General features: G+C 34.0%; 1 long non-coding RNA gene across 1 annotated transcript in view; it reads left to right on the plus strand.

Moving 5' to 3' along the window:
• Positions 1 to 2,513: 2,513 nt before the first annotated feature.
• The window catches only part of LOC143049856 (uncharacterized), a 78,709-nt gene continuing 54,378 nt past the window's right edge, over positions 2,514 to 26,844 (plus strand). The window contains exon 1 of the long non-coding RNA XR_012970336.1: positions 2,514 to 2,643. This is a non-coding gene — a long non-coding RNA (uncharacterized LOC143049856). The remainder of the gene's footprint in view (positions 2,644 to 26,844) is intronic.

Consider the following 26,844-nt stretch of genomic DNA (forward strand, 5'->3'; position numbering starts at 1 on the left):
AAGTCCTAGAATAGGCCGACCCCCCTAATTTTTTGACATTTTTTTCAAATTTTGAGCTCTAGTTTCAGATTTTTGAACATAGCGCCCTTCGATACCTAGCGAAAAAGAAGCGCCTGTTTCTATTCTACAAGGCCTATACAGTCATACCCCGTGACACCTCTCATTATTTTTCTCTAGAAGTCCTAGAATAGGCCGACCCCCCTAATTTTTTGACATTTTTTTCAAATTTTGAGCTCTAGTTTCAGATTTTTGAACATAGCGCCCTTCGATACCTAGCACAAAAGAAGCGCCTGTTTATCCTCTACAAGACCTATATAGTCATTCCCCGTGGCACCCCTCATTATTTTTCTCTAGAAGCCCTGGAATTGGCCAACCCCCCTAATTTTTAGACATTTTTTTTCAAATTTTGAGCGCTAGTTTCAGATTTTTGAACATAGCACCCTTCGATGCCTAGCGCAAAAGAAGCGCCTGTTTCTCCTCTACAAGACCTATATAGTCATATCCCGTGACACCCCCCCCCCCCCATTATTTTTCTCTAGAACTCCTGGAATAGGCCGACCCTACCACCCGTTTTTTTGACATTTTTTTCGAATTTGAGCTCTAGTTTCAGATTTTTGAACATAGCACCCTTCTATACCTAGCGCAAAAGAAGCGCCTGTTTCTCCTCTACAAGGCCTATATAGTCATACCCCGTGACACCCCTCATTATTTTTCTCTAGAAGTCTTAGAATAGGCCGACCCCCCTAATTTTTTGACATTTTTTTCAAATTTTGAGCTCTAGTTTCAGATTTTTGAACATAGCGCCCTTCGATACCTAGCGCATAAGAAGCGCCTGTTTCTCCTCTACAAGACCTATATAGTCATTCCCCGTGACACCCCTCATTATTTTTCTCTAGAAGCCCTGGAATAGGCCGACCCCCCTAATATTTTGACATTTTTTTCAAATTTTGAGCTCTAGTTTCTGATTTTTGAACATAGCGCCCTTCGATACCTAGCGCAAAAGAAGCGCCTGTTTCTCTTCTATAAGACCTATATAGTCATACCCCGTGACACTCCTCATTATTTTTCTCTAGAAGTCCTAGAATAGGCCGACCCCCCTAATTTTTTGACATTTTTTTCAAATTTTGAGCTCTAGTTTCAGATTTTTGAACATAGCGCCCTTCGATACCTAGCGCAAAAGAAGCGCCTGTTTATCCTCTACAAGACCTATATAGTCATTCCCCGTGACACCCCTCATTATTTTTCTCTAGAAGCCCTGGAATAGGCCGACCCCTTTAATTTTTTGACATTTTTTTTCAAATTTTGAGCGCTAGTTTCAGATTTTTGAACATAGCGCCCTTTGATACCTAGCGCAAAAGAAGCGCCTGTTTCTCCTCTACAAGACCTATATAGTCATATCCCGTGACACCCCTCATTATTTTTCTCTAGAAGTCCTAGAATAGGCCGACCCCCCTAATTTTTTGACATTTTTTTCAAATTTTGAGCTCTTGTTTCAGATTTTTGAACATAGCGCCCTTCGATACCTAGCGCAAAAGAAGCGCCTGTTTATCATCTACAAGACCTATATAGTCATTCCCCGTGACACCCCTCATTATTTTTTTCTAGAAGCCCTGGAATAGGCCGACCCCTTTAATTTTTTGACATTTTTTTCGAATTTTGAGCTCTAGTTTCAGATTTTTGAACATAGCACCCTTCGATACCTAGCGCAAAAGAAGCGCCTGTTTCTCCTCTACAAGGCCTATATAGTCATACCCCGTGACACCCCTCATTATTTTTCTCTAGAAGTCCTAGAATAGGCCGACCCCCCTAATTTTTTGACATTTTTTTCAAATTTTGAGCTCTAGTTTCAGATTTTTGAACACAGCGCCCTTCGATACCTAGCGCAAAAAAAGCGCCTGTTTCTTCTCTACAAGACCTATATAGTCATTCCCCGTGAGACCCCTCATTATTTTTCTCTAGAAGCCCTGGAATAGGCCGACCCCCCTAATTTTTTGACATTTTTTTCAAATTTTGAGCTCTAATTTCAGATTTTTGAACATAGCGCCCTTCGATACCTAGCGCAAAAGAAGCGCCTGTTTCTCTTCTACAAGACCTATATAGTCATTTGCCGTGACACCCCTCATCATTTTTCTCTAGAAGCCCTGGAATAGGCCGACCCCCCTAATTTTTTGACATTTTTTTTCAAATTTTGAGCTCTAGATTAAACAATGACATAAAAGGTGCTATATTTTTCAGGGTAGGACTACTTTTACATACGTTCTTAATTGAAGTGGCTGCATTGGTGGCCCTACACCTACAAATAATCCGTTGATAGATGCAGAGTTATTGTGGTACTGAATATTAGCCTAAAAAGTTATGCGACTTGTTAAATCAATGGATTGGATAAAACCATTTCAAAATTGAGTTAAAATTGCTCTATTTTAACTGATTTTCTGCCTTTTTGAATATTTTTTTATTTAACGGCCGTTGTTGTCTTATTCTGTTTTTTGGTTTCTCGATATATCGCCTTATTGTTCGCTGGCTTATTGTTCGCTAGCTATTGTTCGCTAGCTTCTGCCTGGTTCTATATGATCTAGATATATTATATTCCCGCTAGCTTCAAATATATGAATCTTCATAGAATACCTCATTTTCTACAAAATCGTAAGTATTAAATCCTATTGAAGTTACATTAAATCAGGAAGTAATTAAAAAACAAATAGATCGCATGACAAATTTTAAGTTTTAAAAATGAATTGTCAAATTTTTAACGGAAGACTGGTTAATTTTTTAGTTTTCTTAACATCGTTCACAAAACTTTAATAATAAGGCTGAACGACCTGGAATTCGTGACTGTCTAGTTTTAATCATTGAACTTGTTCCAGCTTGTTGTATCTTGTGTATTATTAGTTGCAAAACAGAAGAAGACAAAAATACTTTGAACTTTTATTTGTATACATTTGACTGTAGATAGAAATTATCTACGTCACTGACTCAGACGTACTTATAAATATAATTATTTTCTGTGACTGTATATTACATTAATTTGTAGGATCCTTTTCTATAGATAATTTAGCTGATCTGTAACAATAACATCTTCATGCCTTATATATCATGTACTGTAGTACGCCGCTAGATTAAAACTGACGAGGAAAGGTACCACACGGCCAGCGAAAGCTCTTTTTTGAGAGCCCAGGTGGTCGTGTGCAGGCGATTTGGTGTCACGATATCACAGTAGCATGGGTTCGAATCCCGGCGAGGGAAGAACCAAAAATTTGCGAAAGCAAATTTACAGATCTAACATTGTTGGGTTGATGTTTAGACGAGTTGTATATATATATATATATATATAATATTTTTAAATTTGCAAACTACATTTAGTTTGCAAATTTAAAAATATTATTATATACATTCTGTACACCGTGTTTATTTACTTTTGCTATATATATCAGTCTAAAGATTTGCACAACGGTACTGATATAAGATGTTATTATACGAAAATGTTGTTATTAAATCGTGTTGACAAATATTTCGGCTCAACAAATGGCCTTCTTCAAGTGTCACAAGTTTTAACTATACTGATACATACTGTATAAGGTGTAAAAATAGATCAGTAATAATACAGGTAAGTTTTAATCGATTGATTTTAATACAAAATCCTGAATATCATAATATAAACAAAACACTATAATTCAATATACGTGACTGTGTATATTAACAATAAAAATAAGTGAAAAACAAAACTGTTAGTATTTCTTATTGATGCCGTTTGGATGATGTACATTAAGTTCCTTTATCCAAAAGCTTTCCCGAACCTGTCGCTGGGCATCACTCCAGTGAATGTTCTGTTCAATCACTAGAATTTTTATGCGGTTAAAGTCATCAGGTTTGTGACCCGACTGTCTGAAGTGCATGTCACGGAATAGAAGTTCCTTCATAATATAAGTTCCAAAAGGAAAAAATATTCTGGAATATTATTTCCACAGGAATAAATATTACAGTATATGTTCCTAACGGAATAAATGATATAGAATATTTGTTTTAGCAGGGATAGATATTATGACAATGTTTATAACAAAGTTTCCATTGGAACTTCTGTTAGGTGGAACAAATATACATTGACAAACATTCACTGGAGTGATGCCCAGCGACAGGTTCGGGAAAGCTTTTGGATAAAGGAACTTAATGTACATCATCCAAACGGCATCAATAAGAAATACTAACAGTTTTGTTTTTCACTTATTTTTATTGTTAATATACACAGTCACGTATATTGAATTATAGTGTTTTGTTTATATTATGATATTCAGGAGTTTGGATTAAAATCAATCGACCAAAACTTACCTATATTATTACTGATCTATTTTTACACCTTATACATTATGTATCAGTATATATAAAACTTGTGACACTTGAAGAAGGCCATTTGTTGAGCCGAAATATTTGTCAACACGATTTAATAACAACATTTTCGTATAATAACATCTTATATCAGTATACCGTTGTGCAAATTTTTAGACTGATATAATTTTTTCCTTATCTGCATAGTATCGCCTATTCTAGACGATCCGGTACATAGTAATTCTTGAAGAAGGCCATTTGTTGAGCCGAAATATTTGTCAACACGATTTAATAACATTTTCGTATATAACATCTTATATCAGTACCGTTGTGCAAATCTTTAGACTGATATAATTTTTTCCTTATCTGCATAGTATCGCCTATTCTAGACGATCCGGTACATAGTAAATTTGCTGGTTGGTCGTTTTTATAGACTTTTATATATATATATGTTACAGTGAATTTGTATAATCAGGGATTATGTAGAATCCCTGATTTTTCAGGGAATATGTAGAATCACTAAAATCATTAGTTATTATATATAATCCCTGAAAATGACCAGTGATTTTACATAATCACTGAAAACTTTACCTATTATTCCACAAATTCCCTAATATAATTTCAGGGAATATGAATAATTTAAGGATCCTTTGTTTGATAAAAAAAAACATAGACAAATTATGATTTTTTACTTTCATATTCCTTGCCAAATGAAATAACTTTGCTTTTAAACACAAAGGATGATCTTAAAGATATAACCAACACAGGGTTTCTAGATAAAGTTGAAGACTCCAAAATTAGTAATATTAAGATTCCCTCTTTTTAGCGATAGCTTTACATGTAGTGTGTGTTTATTAAAAACCAGCGTTAAATAAATATTCATGTTCTATTTGTAAATCCAAGGAGCATGTTATTTGTGGTACATGTAAAGCAAATGGTGAAAAAGATTATGAATATCTGGTTTTTTATTTTTTTTTTATTTTGTTCAAATGAACAAGAAATTCAAACAGAGAGAACTTGCACATATAAATGTATAGAAAATTTAAGGATTGACAATTAGAACAAAATTTTAGCGGAAGCAATTCCACAGGGTAAAAAAGGAAAGGGAATCCCAAAAAATATAATGGTAATTGTTCACCAAAAGTCTGAAAAAGGATATCGCCTGGCAAAAAAAAAGACATGGTATCTTGCCCGGACCAGTTCGAGGTTCCTAATTCCCTTTTGTTTGGGGGTACCGACAGATGTTTTTACTGAACACTTTATTTCTCTTGGGCGGGTCATAATATCTGATTCAATATGTGAAGGAAAGGGTTTTTTTTAATATGGATATTGTGGTAAAAACAGATATGAAGCATTTTATTTTAATATATTGTGTTTAACATTTTAATATCCATTTTCAAAATTGGGGTTATCATTGTCCATATAACATGGACGTCAAGTTGGTTACCTATTCCCTATTCCCTATTCGTTACCTATTCCCTATTCCCTATTCGTTACCTATTCGTTACCTATTCCCTATTCCCTATTCGTTACCTATTCGTTACCTATTCCCTATTCCCTATTCGTTACCTATTCGAACAAAGTTTGGAGACTTATTGTTTTTGCTCAGTTCTTATTATTTTTATTATTCTTCTTCTTCCTCTTTTTCCTCTTCTTCCTCTTCTTCTTCCGCCACTTTAAAAATGAACTTGTCCGCAGCATTTCTCCAAAACTACTTGTCAGATTTACTTAGGGTTTCATAAAATGTTAGACTAATATGTCTAGGTGAGCCATCAATCGTTCATTTGTGCATTGGGGTCTATTAAGGGGTATTTTTTTTGGGGGGGGGCAGAACGAAGGGAGGGGTTTACTATAGAACCCTATGGGATTTTATTTTCTAAAATTTTCAAATGAATATAACTTGAAAACTGTAAGTGATAGATACATGCAGTCTTCAGAAATGATTAAAGGACAATACAACAAATCACATGAAATATAGCGGAGTCCCTGGGGGTCACCCCTACCCCCTTCAATTCGAGAATATGCTTTTAACTTGTAAACGGTCCAGATCCCCACCCCTAAACCATATATATTCTTGTATGGGACAATAAAACTAATCAAATGAAATTAAATAAAAGTTCCTGGGGGTCACCCCACCCCGTTCAATTTGAGAATGTACTATTATCTCGTAAACGGTTCAGATCCCCACCCCTAAACCATATATATTCTTGAAAAGGACGATAAAACAAATCAAATGAAATTAAATGGAAGTCCCTGGGGGTCATCCCCACCCCGTTCAATTTTAGAATGTGCTATTATCTTGTAAACGGTCCAGATCCCCACCCCTAACCAATATATATTTTTGTAGGGGACAATAAAAATAATCAAATGAAATTAAATGGAAGTTCCTGGGGGTCACCCCCACCCCGTTCAATTTGAGAATGTACTATTATCTTGTAAATGGTCCAGATCCCCACCCCTAAACCATATATTGTCTTGTAGGGGACAATAAAACAAATGAAATGAAATAAAAGGAAAGTCCCTAGGGAGTCACCCAACCCCCTCTTGTTTGAAAACTTATAAACGGTCAACATCCCCACCCCTTAACTATATATATTCTTGTAAGGGACAATAAAACTAATCAAATGAAATTAAATGGAAGATCCTGGGGTCACCCCCTAGCGTTCAATTTGAGAATGTACTATCATCTTGTAAATGGTCCAGATCCCCACCCCTCAACCATATATGTTCTTGTAGGGGACAATAAAACAAATAAAATGAGATAACAGGGAAGTCCTGAGGGGGTCATCCCACCCCCTCTTGTTTGAAAACTTGTAAACGGTCAACATCCCCACCCCTATATATTCTTGTAGGGGACAATAAAACAAATAAAATGAAATGTAGGTAAAGTCCCTGGGGGTCACCACCACCCCCTCCTGTTTGAATACTTGTAAATGGTGGAGATCCCCACCAGTAAGCCATATATATTCTTGTATGGGACAAAAAATCAAATCAAATGAACATGGGACCATATGAATAGCGAGTTATGGGAGCTTTATTTGGGAGACTTCGTAACAGCATCCTGTTACAATTATTTTTGTTGTGTATACTCTTATATCTGGTAATAGTTCTAAATTTGTTGAGGTAAAATGATCTTTTTATGACCTATTTATATGTGTTTGTGCTCAACCGATCCTTTTACTTTATGTTCGATACTCATTTGTTCCTTATTTGATTTTTATACGTTCTACCTTTTAACTGTTTAATGTCCGTATGTTTGAAGATGGATCTTGGTTCGAAGGGATGAAATCACCGTGTTAGCGCTTGCATAAAAAAAAAGATGTGGTATGATTGCCAATGAGACAACAACCCACAATAGACCAAAATGACACAGAAACTATCAACTATAGGTCAATGTACGGCCTTCAACAATGAGCATAGCCCAAACCGTGTAGTCACCTATAAAAGGCCCAGATATGACAATTTCAAACAATTCAAACAACAAAACTAACGGCCGTATTTCATATACAAAAAAATAAACGGAAAACAAATATGTAACACAAAAACAAACGATAACTACTTAATTTCAGGCTCTTGTCTAGGGACAGGCACATACTAACATAATGTGGTGGGGTTAAATATGTTAGCAGGGTGTACATCGTTTCGGAGCATGCTATTACCTTGTTTAATTCGTTCCATCACTCGCTTATAATTCGCTTATAATACGTGTATCATACGTTGCACCTTTTAAAACATGATTTTCAATTGTTTTGTTGTCTCTGGTGGTAGATTTGGGTTCTTAGAGGTGATATAACTCTATACGCGCATATGTACCCGTTCCAGCGCTCGGATAATACCCTGTTAAATATTCGTTACTTATTCGCTTTTAATACGTTTGTTGTACGTTGCACCTTTTAGAAAAGGATTTTCAATTGTGTTCATATCTCTGGTGGTAATAATGTGTTCTTATAGATGAAATATCCCTATTAGCGCATATGTACCCGTTCCAGCGCTCGGATAATACCCTGTTACTTATTCGTTCCTTATTCGCTTTTAATGCGCGGGGTAAGTATACGTTGCACCTTGAAATAAATCGTTTTTTAATTGTGTTCATGTCTCTGGAGGTAACAATGTGTTCTTAGAGAAGAAATGACCCTATTAGAGCGCATGTACCCGTTCCAGAGCTCGGTTAATACCCTGTTACCTATTCGTTACCTTTTCGTTACCTATTCACTTATAATACGTTTGTTGTACGTTGCACCTTTTAGAAAAGGATTTTCACTTGTGTTCATGTCTCTGGTGGTAACAATGTGTAATAAAAGATGAAATTACCCTATTAGCGTGCATGTACCCGTTCCAGCGCTCGGTTAATACCCTGTTACCTATTCGTTACTTTTTCGTTACTTATTCGCTTTTAATACGTTTGTTGTACGTTGCACCTTTAAGAAACGGATTTTCAATTGTTTTTATATCTCTTGTAGAAATAATGTGTTCTTATAGATGAAATACCCCTATTAGCGCAAATTACCCGTTCCAGCGCTCGGATAATACCCGGTTACTTATTCGTTCCTTATTCGCTTTTAATGCGCAGGGTATACGTTGCACTTTGAAATAAATCGTTTTTTAATTGTGTTCGTGTCTCTGGTGGTAACAATGTGTTCTTAGAGATAAAATGACCATATTAGCGCGCATGTACCCGTTCCAGCGCTCGGAAAATATCCTGTTACCTATTCGTTACCTATTCGTTACCTATTCACTTATAATACATTTGTTGTACGTTGCACCTTTTAGAAAAGGATTTTCAATTGTGTTCATGTCTCTGGTGGAAACAATGTGTTTTTAGAGATGAAATGACCCTATTAGCGCATATGTATCCGTTCCAGCGCTCGGATAATAGCCTGTTAAATATTCTTTACTTATTCGCTTTTAATACGTTTGTTGTACGTTGCACCTTTTAGAAAAGGATTCTCAATTGTGTTCATATCTCTTGTGGAAATAATGTGTTCTTATAGATGAAATACCCCTATTAGCGCATATTACCCGTTCCATCGCTCGAATTATACCCGGTTACTTATTCGTTCCTTATTCGCTTTTAATGCGCAGTGTATACGTTGCACCTTGAAATAAATCGTTTTTCAATTGTGTTTTTGTCTCTGGTGGTAACAATGTCTTCTTAGAGATGAAATGACCCGTTCCAGCGCTCGGTTAATACCCTGTTACCTATTCGTTACCTATTCGTTACCTATTCACTTATAATACGTTTGTTGTACGTTGCACCTTTTAGAAAAGGATTTTCAATTGTGTTCATGTCTCTGGTGGTATCCATGTGTAATTAGAGATGAAATGACCCTATTAGCATGCATGTACCCGTTCCAGCGCTCGGTTAATACCCTGTTAGCTATTCGTTACCTATTCGTTACCCATTCACTTATAATACGTTTGTTGTACGTTGCACCTTTTAGAAAAGGATTTTCAATTGTGTTCATGTCTCTGGTGGTAACAATGTGTTCTTAGAGATGAAATGACCCTATTAGTGCGCATGTACCCGTTCCAGCGCTCGGTTAATACCCTGTTACCTATTCATTACCTATTCGTTACTTATTCGCTTTACATACGTTTGTTGTACGTTGCACCTTTAAGAAACCGAGCTCTGGAACGGGTACATGCGCTCTAATAGTGTCATTTCTTCTCTAAGAACACATTGTTACCACCAGAGACATGAACACAATTAAAAAACGATTTATTTCAAGGTGCAACGTATACTTACCTGCGTATTAAAAGCGAATAAGGAACGAATAAGTAACAGGGTATTATCCGAGCGCTGGAACGGGTACATACGCGCTAATAGGGATATTTCATCTATAAGAACACATTATTACCACCAGAGATATGAACACAATTGAAAATCCTTTTCTAAAAGGTGCAAAGTACAACAAACGTATTAAAAGCGAATAAGTAACGAATATTTAACAGGGTATTATCCGAGCGCTGGAACGGGTACATATGCGCTTATAGAGTTATATCACTTTTAAGAACCCAAATCTACCACCAGAGACAACAAAACAATTAAAAAACATGTTTTAAAAGGTGCAACGTATGATACACGTATTATAAGCGAATTATAAGCGAGTGATGGAACGAATTAATCAAGGTAATAGCATGCTCCGCAACGATGAACACCCTGTTAACATGTTTAACCCCACCACATTATGTTAGTATGTGCCTGTCCCTAGACAAAAGCCTGAAATTAAGTAGTTATGGCACCCTCAACTGAGTTGGGGTGACATATTGTTATTGTTCGTTTCTTTTTGTCTTATTATATTTATTCTTCCACACTTTTTTGTCCAATGCTTTAACTCAGAATCATTATATTTTAATACAATGTAGGTGCCCACTATATACAGGTGTTGGATGATTTTGGTACTCATTGGAACTACTATGTTGCCATGGAAACTGCACCAAAAATTTCAAAAATATCAAAATGCTCCAAACTTCATGAAACTTCACAGTAACGATGAGCAACATTAGAAGATGTGGATTTTGGCGACAGAATTTCCAAAATATCTGTTGTTACCATGGAAACAATGCAAAAAGGTCAAAACTTTGAATTTTCACAGAACATTCCAGAACATCAATGTTAAATTTATTCTAGAGACATTAAATGGTATATGATGGTATATATGATTATGGAGGGAAAAAATTTTGACTTTGAAATATTCAAAATGGCCGCCGTTACCATGGTAACAGCAAAATTATGAAAAACTTCAAAATGCTTTAAATTTAATAAAACTTATAACAAATTTTGCCTAGCTTATGTAGTCTAACTTTTGAGTTTCGAATTTTCAAAATGGCCGCCGTTGCCTTGGAAACAGCAAAAATTTTCTGAATGGCTGCCGCTGGCCTGGCAATGGGGAAAGGGTGCCATCCGCTATTGCTTGCAATGGCAAATCTAGTTATCGTTTGTTTTTGTGTTACATATTTGTTTTCCGTTTATTTTTTTGTATATGAAATACGGCCGTTAGTTTTGTTGTTTGAATTGTTTGAAATTGTCATATCTGGGCCTTTTATAGGTGACTACACGGTTTGGGCTATGCTCATTGTTGAAGGCCGTACATTGACCTATAGTTGATAGTTTCTGTGTCATTTTGGTCTATTGTGGGTTGTTGTCTCATTGGCAATCATACCACATCTTTTTTTTTATGCAAGCGCTAACACGGTGATTTCATCATTTCGAACCAAGATCCATCTTCAAACATACGGACATAAAGCAGTTAAAAGGTAGAACGTATAAAAATCAAATAAGGAACAAATGAGTATCGAACATAAAGTAAAAGGATCGGTTGAGCACAAACACATATAAATAGGTCATAAAAAGATCATTTTACCTCAACAAATTTAGAACTATTACCAGATATAAGAGTATACACAACAAAAATAATTGTAACAGGATGCTGTTACGAAGTCTCCCAAATAAAGCTCCCATAACTCGCTATTCATATGGTCCCATGTTCATTTGATTTGATTTTTTGTCCCATACAAGAATATATATGGCTAACTGGTGGGGATCTCCACCATTTACAAGTATTCAAACAGGAGGGGGTGGTGGTGACCCCCAGGGACTTTACCTACATTTCATTTTATTTGTTTTATTGTCCCCTACAAGAATATATATGGTTTAGGGGTGGGGATGTTGACCGTTTACAAGTTTTCAAACAAGAGGGGTTGGGATGACCCCCTCAGGACTTCCTTTTTATCTCATTTTATTTGTTTTATTGTCCCCTACAAGAACATATATGGTTTAGGGGTGGGGATCTGGACCATTTACAAGATAATAGTACATTCTCAAATTGAACGGGGTGGGGTTGACCCCAAGGAACTTCCATTTAATTTCATTTGATTAGTTTTATTGTCCCTTACAAGAATATATATAGTTTAGGGGTGGGGATGTTGACCGTTTACAAGTTTTCAAACAAGAGGGGGTGGGGTGACCCCCTAGGGACTTTCCTTTTATTTCATTTCATTTGTTTTATTGTCCCCTACAAGAATATATATGGTATAGGGGTTGGGATCTGGACCATTTACAAGATAATAGTACATTCTCAAATTGAACGGGGTGGGGGTGACCCCCAGGAACTTCCATTTAATTTCATTTGATTAGTTTTATTGTCCCTTACAAGAATATATATAGTTTAGGGGTGGGGATGTTGACCGTTTATAAGTTTTCAAACAAGAGGGGGTGGGGTGACCCCCTAGGGACTTTCCTTTTATTTAATTTCATTTGTTTTATTGTCCCCTACAAGACAATATATGGTTTAGGGGTGGGGATCTGGACCATTTACAAGATAATAGCACATTCTAAAATTGAACGGGATGGGGATGACCCCCAGGGACTTCCATTTAATTTCATTTGATTTGTTTTATCGTCCTTTTCAACAATATATATGGTTTAGGGGTGGGGATCTGAACCGTTAACAAGATAAAAGTACATTCTCAAATTGAACGGGGTGGGGGTGACCCCCAGGAACTTTTATTTAATTTCATTTGATTAGTTTTATTGTCCCATACAAGAATATATATGGTTTAGGGGTGGGGATCTCGACCGTTTACAAGATAATAGCACATTCTAAAATTGAACGGGATGGGGATGACCCCAGGGACTTCCATTTAATTTCATTTGATTTGTTTTATCGTCCTTTTCAAGAATATATATGGTTTAGGGGTGGGGATCTGAACCGTTTACAAGATAAAAGTACATTCTCAAATTGAACGGGGTGGGGGTGACCCCCAGGAACTTTTATTTAATTTCATTTGATTAGTTTTATTGTCCCATACAAGAATATATATGGTTTAGGGGTGGGGATCTGGACCGTTTACAAGTTAAAAGCGTATTCTCGAATTGAAGGGGGTAGGGATGATTTGTTTTATTGTCCTTTAATCATTTCTGAAGACTGCGTGTATCTATCACTTACAGTTTTCAAGTTATATTCATTTGAAAATTTTAGAAAATAAAATCCCATAGGGTTCTATAGTAAACCCCTCCCTTCGTTCTGCCCCCCCCCCCCAAAAAAAATATCCTTAATAGACCCCAATGCACAAATGAACGATTGATGGCTCACCTAGACATATTAGTCTAACATTTTATGAAACCCTAAGTAAATCTGACAAGTAGTTTTGGAGAAATGCTGCGGACAAGTTCATTTTTAAAGTGGAGGAAGAAGAAGAGGAAGAAGAGGAAAAAGAGGAAGAAGAAGAATAATAAAAATAATAAGAACTGAGCAAAAACAATAAGTCTCCAAACTTTGTTCGAATAGGTAACGAATAGGGAATAGGGAATAGGTAACGAATAGGTAACGAATAGGGAATAGGTAACGAATAGGTAACGAATAGGGAATAGGTAACGAATAGGTAACGAATAGGGAATAGGGAATAGGTAACGAATAGGTAACGAATAGGGAATAGGGAATATGTTACGAATAGGTAACGAATAGGGAATAGGGAATAGGTAACGAATAGGGAATAGGGAATAGGTAACCAACTTGACGTCCACATTTTGATATTTTGTTCTTAACATTTTACAATTTATGTTTATACAGTGTAATGCTGTTTTAATATGATTTTATAGCATAAATTAATTGACTTTTATTCATTTTCTTTATAAATAGACTATTCTTCATTTCAGTTATTATGCATAATCCCTGACGTTTTTTCTAGTGATTATACATAATCCCTGAAAACTTTAGTGATTATATATAATCCCTAAACTGGCCAGTGATTCTATATATCTTTATTCTCAATAAACCATCATTTTGACAAGGTATAGAGACATAATCACTGATTATACAAATTCACTGTTATATATATATATCACACGCACGCGCGGCATAGTGACATCAATGCCCGGGACTTAAACATCAAAAGTCAATACGATCGTTTTACTGTTATTTTCGTCTACCTCACACAATCTTGTTAGACACTATAGACATTTTCGTCATCTCAAAATACAAAATGTCCTGGAAGATGTGGCTACATGCTTAATAAGCAAAAATAACGAGAGAAAAGATTTTTAATTCCGAATAAAATCGGCAACTTATTGACAGTATTTAGTTACAGAATAACTAATCGAAGAATTCATATATATAAAAAAAAGTTCAACGAGGGACAAAACAACACACTAATTCGTGATATATACGCCATTGCGACACTATTCCCGCGCCATATGCATGAGCTAATTATCAGTGTGCACGAATCTGATCATGGATACATCACTACATGTGACTAAAAATCTGTCAATTTCTATTTGTTCCATATGTTGTTACCTGGATAACTGTATATGGCAAAAAAGATTAGAAACCAAGGAATCTGATAATACCAAAGATGGGAGAAATAATTCTTCCATGTTTTTTTATTTGAACATTTTTTCCAAAAAAATGGCTAAATTTCGAACCGGAAATGTTACATTCCACCACCTTAGATTTTTAGAAGGCTCTGTATTAAATATGTTTGTGAATAATGAACAGCGCTTTATAAAAATGAATAAAACTGACACATGAATTGTCATTTCTTGTACTACAGTCATATTCTATCATTTAGTTAAGTCAGAATATATCGTCAAAAAAAACTAATCATGTTCATAACAGCGGTGTCCAATAAAACGTTGGAAGAAAATGTCAAAATTATCTTAATGTTTACATTCTTAATTAGAGCTAAAAAGTTACAACTAAAAAAAAATCATTGTTAATCGAATATTATCGAGCAAGCAGTTGAATTAAGCACGTAGTCTTAAAAGAACAACTATCATTGGCCAAATTGTCAATCAGGTTTTCGAGGTGTCCAGTTGTTATGAACGTAAAAATACGTAATAAATCCGTCGTTAGCCATACAATGTGCTCCCCCAAAATATGGAATGGAACATTCTAGTACACACAAGGTAAAGACATAGTTATCATATTGATGTGACTACACACAGAGATGTGACCACCTACACAACGTTGGTGTCCGTCCATAGAATGCGTAGTTATGAACGCAAGAAAAGAAAGAGTAGCTAGTTTTAATGAATTTTCAAGATTCTTGTGAACAGTATCAGTGTCAAATGAACTTTTTATAAAAGTATAGTAACTATTAAATAAATGTAATGTAATTATCAGTGTTATAGTCTTTGCAGTCTGCAAAAATTCAGTTTTTTATACCGGCTTGGCGGAAAAGGTCATGGTTTCCATAGTTTTGAACAAGACATATTTTAAAATTTAAACTTGAAATGAAACTTGTTCAACATTGAAATCGAAAACACAACATCCCCTTTAAGTCTAAATAATATTTTAATGTCAAAATTGTAAATCTAGGGTGTATAATAAACTTTAAATAGAGTAAAGTATGCCGTTCATAACTCTAACACTAGCTTACAGTATTGGAGTTATGAACAAATGTTATAAATCTGTTTTTCAATAAATAAAATGGATTACTGGTGCTTCTTTTAAACATATTCGAGAACATTTGATGTCTGATTTTATTTTATCACGTCACACATTTATAACTTTTGGCATGAAGATTAAATTTTCGATATCAGCATTGTTAATAATTTGAAGACACACTATTTTTGTGTCTGTTGTTATGAACGATTATCATTTGATTATTTTTATATGATTTTGAGTAATAAATGATAAATTAGTTGTTTTTACAAGAAATCTTATGTTGTATTTAAAAGAGGAGTTGTTGAAATTGCTAGCAATTTGCGACTTTCATTTGAATTTTGGGAAAATGTTTTTGTTCATAACCATGATAACGACGGAAGCACAGTTTTGAAATATTGTTATGAACGTTTTAAAAATGTCTATACTCATGGTTTTATTAACAGAATGTAACTTTTTGTTTAGTCCTTAAGCTATACTTTGGTATTGTTTGATACAATAAATTCACATATAAAGCGATTGAAATGTTTGTTTATTCACACAGGGAACATAATGATAGATTTGAGAACAATATTTCTGTTCATAACGGTGTCCAAACTTTTTATGTATTTTATTTATTACTGTTTGCCAAAAAAAATACAAAGTGGATAATAGTGTGTTAAAGTTGTTCTTGTAAACAGTATACACACCAATTATTCTACTCAAGTTGACCTGGTATCGGTATTTTGAACAAATAAGGACACTGGTTATGAACATAAAAAATATTTTTCACATTAAATAAAAGTAAGATACAGATTTTCTACAGCTCTATAAATTTGGAAACAATTACTTTGGATATTGGGCTAAATACATAGCCCATAATATTGGTGATTAAATGACTTTTATTTTTCAGATACTCTGTATTAAACATAATGTGACCAAGGAATTGTATATTTAAAAGGAATGGAAACGCGGCCGACTTCAACGAAAATATTATGATGCATCTCTTGCTTTGACCGGGTGTTAATTACACCCCATCGCTCTAACTGGCTCATTACTTATCTGGTAGAAGTTATCGAACGTAGTCATTTAATCTGACACTAGTTATCTAACTTGACAATGATCTTTTTTTCTTCTTAGGCATGTTTCTGTAATAAAAAATAATGACTAAAACATCATTCTAAGCGGCATTCTGTTTCAATTTGCTTGGCGTAAAATAAATCATATTATTGTTATTTTTGAAGATAATTCGAAATACACATTCTATTGTAGAGTAACGGTACTTACATTGTGTAGTACGAACGTGGTAAAGTAGCTAAGTGATAAATCATTAAATATACAATTCCTTGATGTGACCCATGATCAGATTCGTGCACCAGTGTTATGCCACAGGTTAAATATTTTTCGATATTTGAATTCTTAAATTTGTTAGTACATTAGTGCATTAAAAACGTTTTTTTTAATGGCAACATAGTAGAACATGTACAATATATTTTTTGACATGTGAAATTTTCGGGTTTTATTTCACTGGAATATCACGGAAATTCATTGCAGCAAAGATCATAATCTGTTTTTATCGTCTGATTCAGAATAAAGCTGACCCTCAAACCTTCAACATTTTAGAAATTTTCTTAATTACGAATTTCTCATAGATCCGCAGTTTCCTTTTAACTAGCTGCATCAATGATATGCTTTTTTGAATCAGTTTTTTGTTGTTGTTGGGGCACTAGGTGCGAGCTGTTGCGCTATATATGGTTACACGCCCTCTTTTCCCACTGTATGACGTTTGCGTTTCCCGCTCTCTTCTTACAATGCAGGACGTCTATGTTCGTTAAAATATTTTCTTCATCCCTGGATAAGAGTTCCAGCAAGGAATTTTCTCCCTGAAACATTACTTGAACTTAAATATAGAATTGTAGACGATGCTGTAGACACTTGGGAGGGGAAACAATGTTCTTAAATTTTACTGATACATCATACAACTTGAAAAAGAACTAAAACCTTTTTTGACATGTTGAAACAAATTGAAAATGAAATGTTCGTGCATAACACTGACAAGCCATACAAACTTATCCAACAAATAAAGAAATGTTGTTTATGCTTTGGCTCAGATCATATCCGTGATTCCAAATGCTTTATAAGCATCTTATAAGCGTAACCACAATACATGATGACATTAATTAGTGAATATCCGTCTTTTTACCAACATTTTCATAATCTGGTACAGTGGCTATCTATGCATACTCAGGTCGTTATCGATAATTTTGGCAATATTTGTTTTTTTAGATTACAGGTTCTTGGGACATTAAAATAAATCGCAACAGCGATGATATGGTCAACTGGTAAAAATACTGAGCTTGACTTTCTTGAAGGGATAGATTTAATAGCTGATTACAAATTTTCTAATATATATTCTCTCACAGTACCTTATTAGCGACAACTAATACAGTGAAAACCGGACAATTTAAAGAGAGGTGTCGAAAAGTTCGATAACTTCATCAAAGAATATAAATTGGAAAATTGAAGAAATATATGTATTGTATGTTTATTAACATTCCAGCAGGACATTCTGTCAAATTGTTAGTGTTGATACTGCTTTTGTATGCAGTTGTCGCAACTTTCTTGGTTTTTTTATGTTAAGTACATCCTATAAATGCTTTTCAATTCATCAATTTCTGAAAAGGAGCACAATATTCACGGAAAAAGAAACATACAACAACTGTTCGCAATAAGATAAATAAGCTAACTGTTGTCATTTCAGACTACGTTGCTGATTCAAAACATGAAACTTGTTCATATTGAAACAAATGTTTGCTGAAATTAAATAGTAGTGAACTACATTTCTTTTTAATGAAGAAGATGAAATGGTATATGTCAAACAAATTATTTTCATATTGAAATAAGGTTCAAAATATTTACATACCCAAATATATGCAAGCATAAAACCTTAACGATAGTTTTAGTGGTTTGTGTTAGTTCTTGAAGCAACATTACTAATCTAGTATGGCCCAATATATCCTTTATACAAATACTTCATACCTAACCTACATATACTGCTCCAGTGGTCTCGTAGTATCATGCTGACAACCAGTACTGGATTTCATTGATTTGATCCCTAGCCTGGTCAAGCCAAAGATTTTTAAATTGATATTTAATAATTCTCTGTTAAGCATGCTAGATTTCGCAGTAAGAGCAAAGTCCGGGTGGCAATAAGTCAAAAAAGGCTGTCTGGTTAGGATAACATGTCTGATATCAAACAGATACCTTGTGAACATTCACAGCGTGTCAGTCTAGTACACAGCAGGGTTCGTATTCATATCACAATAACATGTTCTCGTTCCGAACATGCCTGTCATTTGCCACTAGATGTTTAACAGCTATCCATAATTTCAACTCACCTGGCCTAAAGGGCATTTTCTCATTACTTGACCTCCGTCGTCCGTCGTCGTTGTCCGATTAACTTTTACAAAAATCTTCTACTCTGAAACTACTATGCCAAGTTTAATCACAAACTTGGCCACAATCATCATTAGGGTATCTAGTTTAAAATTTGTCCGATGATCCAGTCTGCCAACCAACATGACCGACATGGCTGAAAATAGAACATTGGGGTAAAATTCAAGTTTTCTCCATTATTTTGAAAACCGCAATTAATAGAGAAAATCAAACTTGGGCAAAAAGTTCAGAATGTTCAAATCTACCTTCTTTGCATGCAAGCCAGAACAGTTAGATGACTTCTAATCTATAGGAGTTATTGCCCTTAAAAAGCAAATTTTACCATTTTTTCATGTTTGCCTATCATCCTGAAAACAAAAGGAGATAGAGATTTTAATGAGCAAAACTGATCAGCACAATAAGGTCTACAATATAAATCATTGTCAAAATCGTCAGATTACTTGTTATCGGAATTATTGCCCTTCAATAATGATTGTTTACCATTTTTTTTCGTTTTTGACTTGTATCTTAAAAAGTATAATATATAGTAATAACTTTTACAAGCTAAAATGATCAGCAAGACAAGATCTACAAATAAGATAACATGGCCGGAAACGACATTGGACTACTTATTGCCCTATAATGATGATTTTCCCATCATTTTTAGCTCACCTGGCCGAATAGCCAAGTGAACTTTTCTCATCACTTGGCGTCTGTCGTCCTTTGTCCGTCGTCCATCGTCCGTCGTCGTTAACTTTTACACAAATCTTCTCCTCTGAAACTACTGGGCTAAATTTAACCACAATTATTATTGGGTTATCTAGTTTAACAAATGTCTCCGATAATCTCGCCCGCAAGCTGGCCGTCATGTCTAAAATAGAGCAAAGGCGTAAATTGCAAGCTTTGTCCATTATTTTGAAAACTGTTATACAATGAGAAAGACAGGACAAAATTGTTAAGAATGTTGAACTTAAACAATTGTTTATTGACGTCAAAACCGTCAGGCGACTTCTAATAAGAGTAATTGCTCGTTTAAAAAATTGCGAAAATGATCAGCAAGACAAGATCTACGAATAAGTATGCATAGTTGAAGTCGTCAGTCAGTCGACTCCTAATTAGAGTTATTGTCCTTTGATGATAACTTTAACATTTTTTAAAGTTTTTGTCTTTCATCTTAAAAATTATAATAGATAGATAGATATAAACTTAAATAAGCAAAAATTTTCAGCAAGACAAGATCTACATTGAAGACCAATGGAGGAAATTTTCTGACTACTCCTTATTGGAGTTATTGCTTTTTAATGACAATTTCTACAATTTACCTTATATGATAAAAATTATAATAGATATATAGAAACTTTAAATAACATAAATGATCAGCAAGGCGAATTCCACAAACAAGTCAAATTGTGCCGATTAGTGACTGTAATTCTCCATAGGATTGATAGCCCTTAACTGATGACATATTTAACCCTCTTATGTGTTTTGAGTAAAAAGAAATTTTTGGCATGAACTGTATTCTATGAGTCCATTATCACCGTGTTGAACGCCACATGCGGGTTGTCGGCTATGTTTGATACGGGGTGGCAGTTTTGAAGCGGAGAAAAACGATCAAGGTTTCCCGAGCGACACATTATATTTGATGAAAAACTAGTTTCAAAACCAATACATTTTAACTAAGAAGCTGGAGGTGGACTTTTTGACAGACGAAATTTTTAAAGTTTTGTTCTCATTCTGTAGCGCTAGGTCGATGCCGCTGTTGGTAGCGTGTGTATCATCAGCCCAGTAACGTAGTAAACACTTCGGTGTCGACAGCAATATCAACTAAATGGTCATATTTATTAACTCTTTGCATAAGTATGAATTTTTCGAAATACTCAGGATTTTCTTATTCTAGGCATAGATTACCGTACCCGTATTTGGCACAACTTTTTGAAATTTTGGGTCTTCAATGCTCTTCAACTTAAAAATTGTTTGGCTTTCTAACTATTTTGATCTGAGCGTCATTGATGAGTCTTATGTAGACGAACCTCGCGTCTAGCGTATCTTGTCATAAGCCTGGTACCTTTGATAACTATTTAAAAAATTCCTCGTTGATAAACAATTTATAAAGACATTCTTATGACACTTCCTCGCTGATAAACAATTTATAAAGACAGGTAAATATCCGATTCAATGGAGAAAGTCATACACAATATTAATTTTTAAATCTGGAGACTGTACTGATCTTAATAATTATAGGGGTATATCTCTCCAAAATTGTATTGCAAAACTCTTTAGCTCTGCATTAAATAATAGACTAACATTACATTATGAAAACATTTTTGCAAATCAACAGTTTGGATTTAGAGTCAATCATAGAACCACAGATAGTTTGTTTATATTAAAATCTTTAATTTCAAAATATGTTAATAAAAAGAAAGAAAAGATATTTGCCTGCTTTGTTGATTTACGCAGAGCATTTGACACTTTGTGGCATAATGGGTTACGATACAAACTCATAAAAAATGGGCTAGGGAAAAAATTTTATGAGGTAATTAGTGATATGTATAACTTAACAGAATCTTCTATTAAAATTGATAATAAAATTTCTAAATCCTTCATATTGGAAAGAGGTGTTAAGCAAGGGGATAGTTTAAGCCCTACTATTTTTAATTGTTTTATTAATGATATACATCACATTTTTGACAATACTTGTAAACCTTTAGTCCTTCAAAAATCTGAATTGTCCAGCTTGAGTTTTGCAGACGATTTGGTAATAATGTCAAGTTCACATATAGGACTGCAGAATGCAATAAATAAACTAGAGAAGTACTGCTATGACTGGCAATTAACAGTTAATACTAAAAAAACTAAAGTTATGACGTTTCAGAATAAATTTTCTCCCACCCCTGTGGTATGCTATAAAAACATCCAATTAAATGAGACTAAAGAATACAATTTTTTAGGAAACATTATTAACTATAAGGGTAATTTTAAAAATGCTATCCAAGAGTTATCAAAAAAGGGATTGAAGGTCCTTTTTGCTTTAAAAAGTAGATTTTCTAACTTTCAATCCATCCCTGTTAATTTATCATGCAAACTTTTTGATGTCTTAATAAGACCTGTTTTATTATATAATAGTGAGGTATGGTTTATGGAAGATTATTTATCCATGTTTAAATCTTTGAAACGTTCAGAACAACATGGTTCTGTTTGTGATACTTTGTCGTTAGAAGATAAATTTTGCTATGAAATGATTCATAATAAATACTGTAAATCTGTCCTAGGACTTAGAAAAACTGCATGTAATATTTCAGCCAAAACAGAACTGGGCAGATTTTCTATGGCTTCATTTATTAAACCACAAGTTATGCTATATTTCTGTAGATTTCATACCAATGATATTAATCCTCTGTTAAAAGAAGCCTATGAATTAAATAAGTCCCTGCATAATGATGGTTTTCATAGTTGGTATACATTTGCTCTAAATATTTTTAAAGAGACTGGATTAAATGCTAAAGATTTTGAAACTTGTGATAAACCATACAATAAAATTAAATATTCCTTAAAGATGAAGTTTAAACAGGTATCACATGAATTTTATACAAAAAAAGTCTTGAATAAACTTTCTTCTATAACAGACAGTTCGAAATTATTTCTATATAGTCAATTAAAAACTGAGATAAAAATTGAAAATTATTTATTAAAAGAATCAAATTTTAAAACCAGACAATTAATTTCTAAATTAAGGGTTAGTGACCATAACCTAGAAGTTGAAATGGGAAGATATAAAAATGTACCCAGAGATCAAAGGTTATGTAAACTTTGTAATAAAATTGATGATGAATACCATTTTTTACTATACTGCAAACTAAACTCAACTTTAAGAGATTGCTTATTTTTAAAGATTAATAATTTAAATCCGGATTTTACAAATTATCAACCACTTTTAAAGCTAAAACAACTTTTAAATCCTAAATCTGAGCTTTTGACAGAAATTGGTGACTTTATAAAGCAATCATTAGAATTGCGAAAATGAGGTCCATGTCCATCAAAGGCTACATTAATTACCATTTATAACTATGGTTTTTTTTTTATGTTTATATTTGTAATTCTTCACTGTCTGTATTAAATGTTGTATTTGTGTTTGCTTGACCCATATGGGTGTATTTTTGCAAACAAAATTATTATTATAATGACAATTTCTCGTTGATAAACAATTTATAAAGACATTATTATGACAATGTTTCCCTTTAAGTTATACGAATTTGGGTGTTATTTTAAGGTTCCTTTTGGTCGTGTAACTCCCAACGTTTCCTGGTATTTGTACATCGCTGGCTTTCAAATATTTACTGTTACTTTTTTTTTATAATTTAGACCACATGATTCTGAATAATGTATTGAATACAAAAACTTATTGAAAATGTTAATCAAGTCAAACAATGTATCAAATAAGATCCCCCCACTCAAATATATTATAAATATGGAAAAAATAGACGAAATTTATACGAAGATGAAGAAAAATGTGAGCTATTGAACAAATCTCCAAATAAGCTGAGGAAAATATCAACTTACCACAATTTGAAAGTAAATATGACAATAAAATGTGTGACTTACATGTCACTTTTCAAGAAATTGTAGACATAAGTAATATTTTTGATTCAAATAAAGCCTCGGGACCAGATGTGATTAGCCACAGGATGCTCAAGATCTGTCCAGATAAAATTTCATTACCTCTTCAAATTATATTCAACAAGTCCCTTAGTCAATGTTTATATCCAACCAGTTGGAAAATTGCAAATGCGGAAAGTTACGGAACGAGTTGCTTTAATGTATATTATTATCTCTTTAATATCAGTTTTATTTATGAATACCAATCAGGTTTTTTGCCAAAACATTCAACAGTACATCAACTATTAGAAATATATGATTGTATCTTAAATGCACTAGAAATATAAGAAATTTGTTGTTTTGGTTTTTGTGATTTTTTTTAAGGCTTTTGAAAAAGTGTGGCACATTAGTTTGTTACATAAAATGAAAGCATATAGCATTGAGGGACATCTGTTTAATCGGTTCACTAGCTACCTTTATCAAAGAAAACGAAAGGTTATCATTAATCAAGCATTCTCGACTTTTTGCAATGTTTCAGCTGGTGTACCCCAAAGATCAGTTCTTGGTCCTTTATTGTTTATCACATATATTAATGATATTGCTACACAGTTAATTTCTTGATACAGACTATTTGCTGATGACACATCATTCAGTTACTCGGGTCATGCCGAGGAACTTATATCATGTGCATCGTCAACATACAGTTATGGTCATGTTATTACTGGCGACCTTGGCATCGTAACCAATAAACAAATAAGAGAGTTGTTAGCCAAGGGACCAAAATATAGAATTCCCCAGCCCATCAACTGGAAAAGGAACTTCAGGTTACTGATAGATGCAGTTGGGGACTATGCTATAAAATGGGTAAACGCTTACCAGACTAATGAGAACTGGACACTTTGTCTGAATGGATCAAAACTGATCGATCATGCATTCAAAAGCGCATTCAGAAACTACGATGTACTATGAGAACCCGGAGGTTGTGGATGCTTTATCCTTTTTGCATGAACAATATGTCGTTGTTCCAGCAGATAAAGCCTCCAATAATATTGTCTTCGTATGTAAAAACCATTATTTGCAATGTCTCACAATGACGAACATCTACCGTCATTATACTGGATACCAAAACTTCATAAAACTCCGTATAAAGAACGATACATAGCTGGATCATCAAGATGTTCGACTAAACATCTTTCTTAAGTGTTATTCTTTCTACAGTATTAGTTATATAGATGGCCTTAAAAAATATTGTGATGAGATATATTCAACCAGTGGTGTCAATCAGATGTGGATTCTCGAAAATTCTAAAGATCTACTGCTAAATCTTAGATCACAATTTCTGCAATTTTGCAACAACATTCAGACCTTTGATTTTTCTACTCTTTACACTACTATTCCCCATGCTGAATTGAGAGGTCGACTTCACCATCTCATTTAACAGAGATTTTCTATAAAAATGGGAATCATAGATATAAGTTTCCTGTTTTGCGTTATAATAATTCTTATTTTGTGCACTTATTCTATTAGAAAATACAGTGAAGATGATATTATCAAAATGCTGGACTTTTTAATCCACAATATATTTGTTGAGTTTGAAGGATTGATGCTTTAACAGACAGTCGGTATTCAAATGGATACTAATTGTGCACCCCTTCTGGCCGATTTGCTTTTGAACTCGTATGAATCAGAATTCATGCAGAACCTTGTAAACGACAAAAAGAAAAAGCACCTTGCGAAATTCTTTCATTTACTTTCAGATATATCGATGATGTCCTATCACTGAATAACCCATATTTCAGTCAGTACTTGAATCTCATATTTCCCAAATGCAATGAACTTGCAATTAAGGATACTACTGATACTAGAATGACTGTTTTATATCTTGATCTTTTCCTCAATATTGACGCAGACCCAGATGGACGACTTCACATTAAAATCTATGACAAACAGGATGATTTCAACTTACCAATTATCAATTTCCCATTTATTAGCAGTTTCATTCTAGATACTAGCTTCTGTCCAAGTTTGCTACAAATCTAGGATAGTTTAAGAAAGTTATTAAAATGTTAAAAACTTTAACCACAGAGTAAATGCAATGTTAACTGACTGATCAATAAGTCCATTTGTAAGTAAAATACAAAATTTACTTCTGGGTACTATCTTATGATCATAAACAAGCTTCTGTCCAAGTTTTGTAGAAATCCAGGACATTTAAGAAAGTTATTAAAATTTAAAAAACTTTAATATTCACAGAGTGAAAGTAATATTGACTGGCAGAAAAAACTAAGTCCATTTATAATGAAAATACGTATAAACAGTATTTGTTTTTTTACAAAACTTACATCTGGATACTATTTTATGATCATAAACAAGCTTCTATCAAAGTTTTGTAGAAATCCAGGATAGTTTAAGAAAGTTATTAAAATTTCAAAAACTTTTAACCACAGAGTGAATATTTGTGGACGCCGTCGACGACGCCACCGACGATGCCGACGAAGATGACGACGACGCCGACAACGGAATGTAAGACAGGCTCGACAAAAATGACACTCATCAAATTTTATGTACACCATCACGAATTGGTTGATCTATACGATGTGTCTGTGTCTAAAATGACTAACGATCTTTTTACCACATCTTAGATTGTGGTTTACCATCTATGTTGTCGGACTGCTAAGTACCGAACGTAACCTATTCCCGAATATGACTGTTTTGTCGCGTGTAAATTTGCATTGCTATACGACGTGTCTCGGTATTTATACATCCAACATTCATGTATTTAGTTATGTTTCTTTAGTGGGATCATGTTGATATTGTGTTATGTCTTATCGGTTTTGGTTGGAATTCTGTATTTTTGGTAAATTTCACATATGTCTCTTATTTGTCAATATAGTCGAGTTAATTTCAATTTTCCGTGGATAACGTATTGCTTTAGTTCAAATAATTATGACGTCGTCACAGCATTAATTTAAAATAGCCTTTCAAGACCGTCATAATTATGATAATAATTTTTGACTAGTATTGTGAAAACAATTGTATTTTTTTTTTATCTCGTTTCATATAATTGTAGGTATTTCATGATTATATATACGTCACAAAAATACGTCACTGTTTGTGGTGTGGTGTGCTGTTA

Source organism: Mytilus galloprovincialis, chromosome 10 (assembly GCF_965363235.1).
Source record: "Mytilus galloprovincialis chromosome 10, xbMytGall1.hap1.1, whole genome shotgun sequence".
In the NCBI taxonomy this organism is placed as follows: domain Eukaryota; kingdom Metazoa; phylum Mollusca; class Bivalvia; order Mytilida; family Mytilidae; genus Mytilus; species Mytilus galloprovincialis.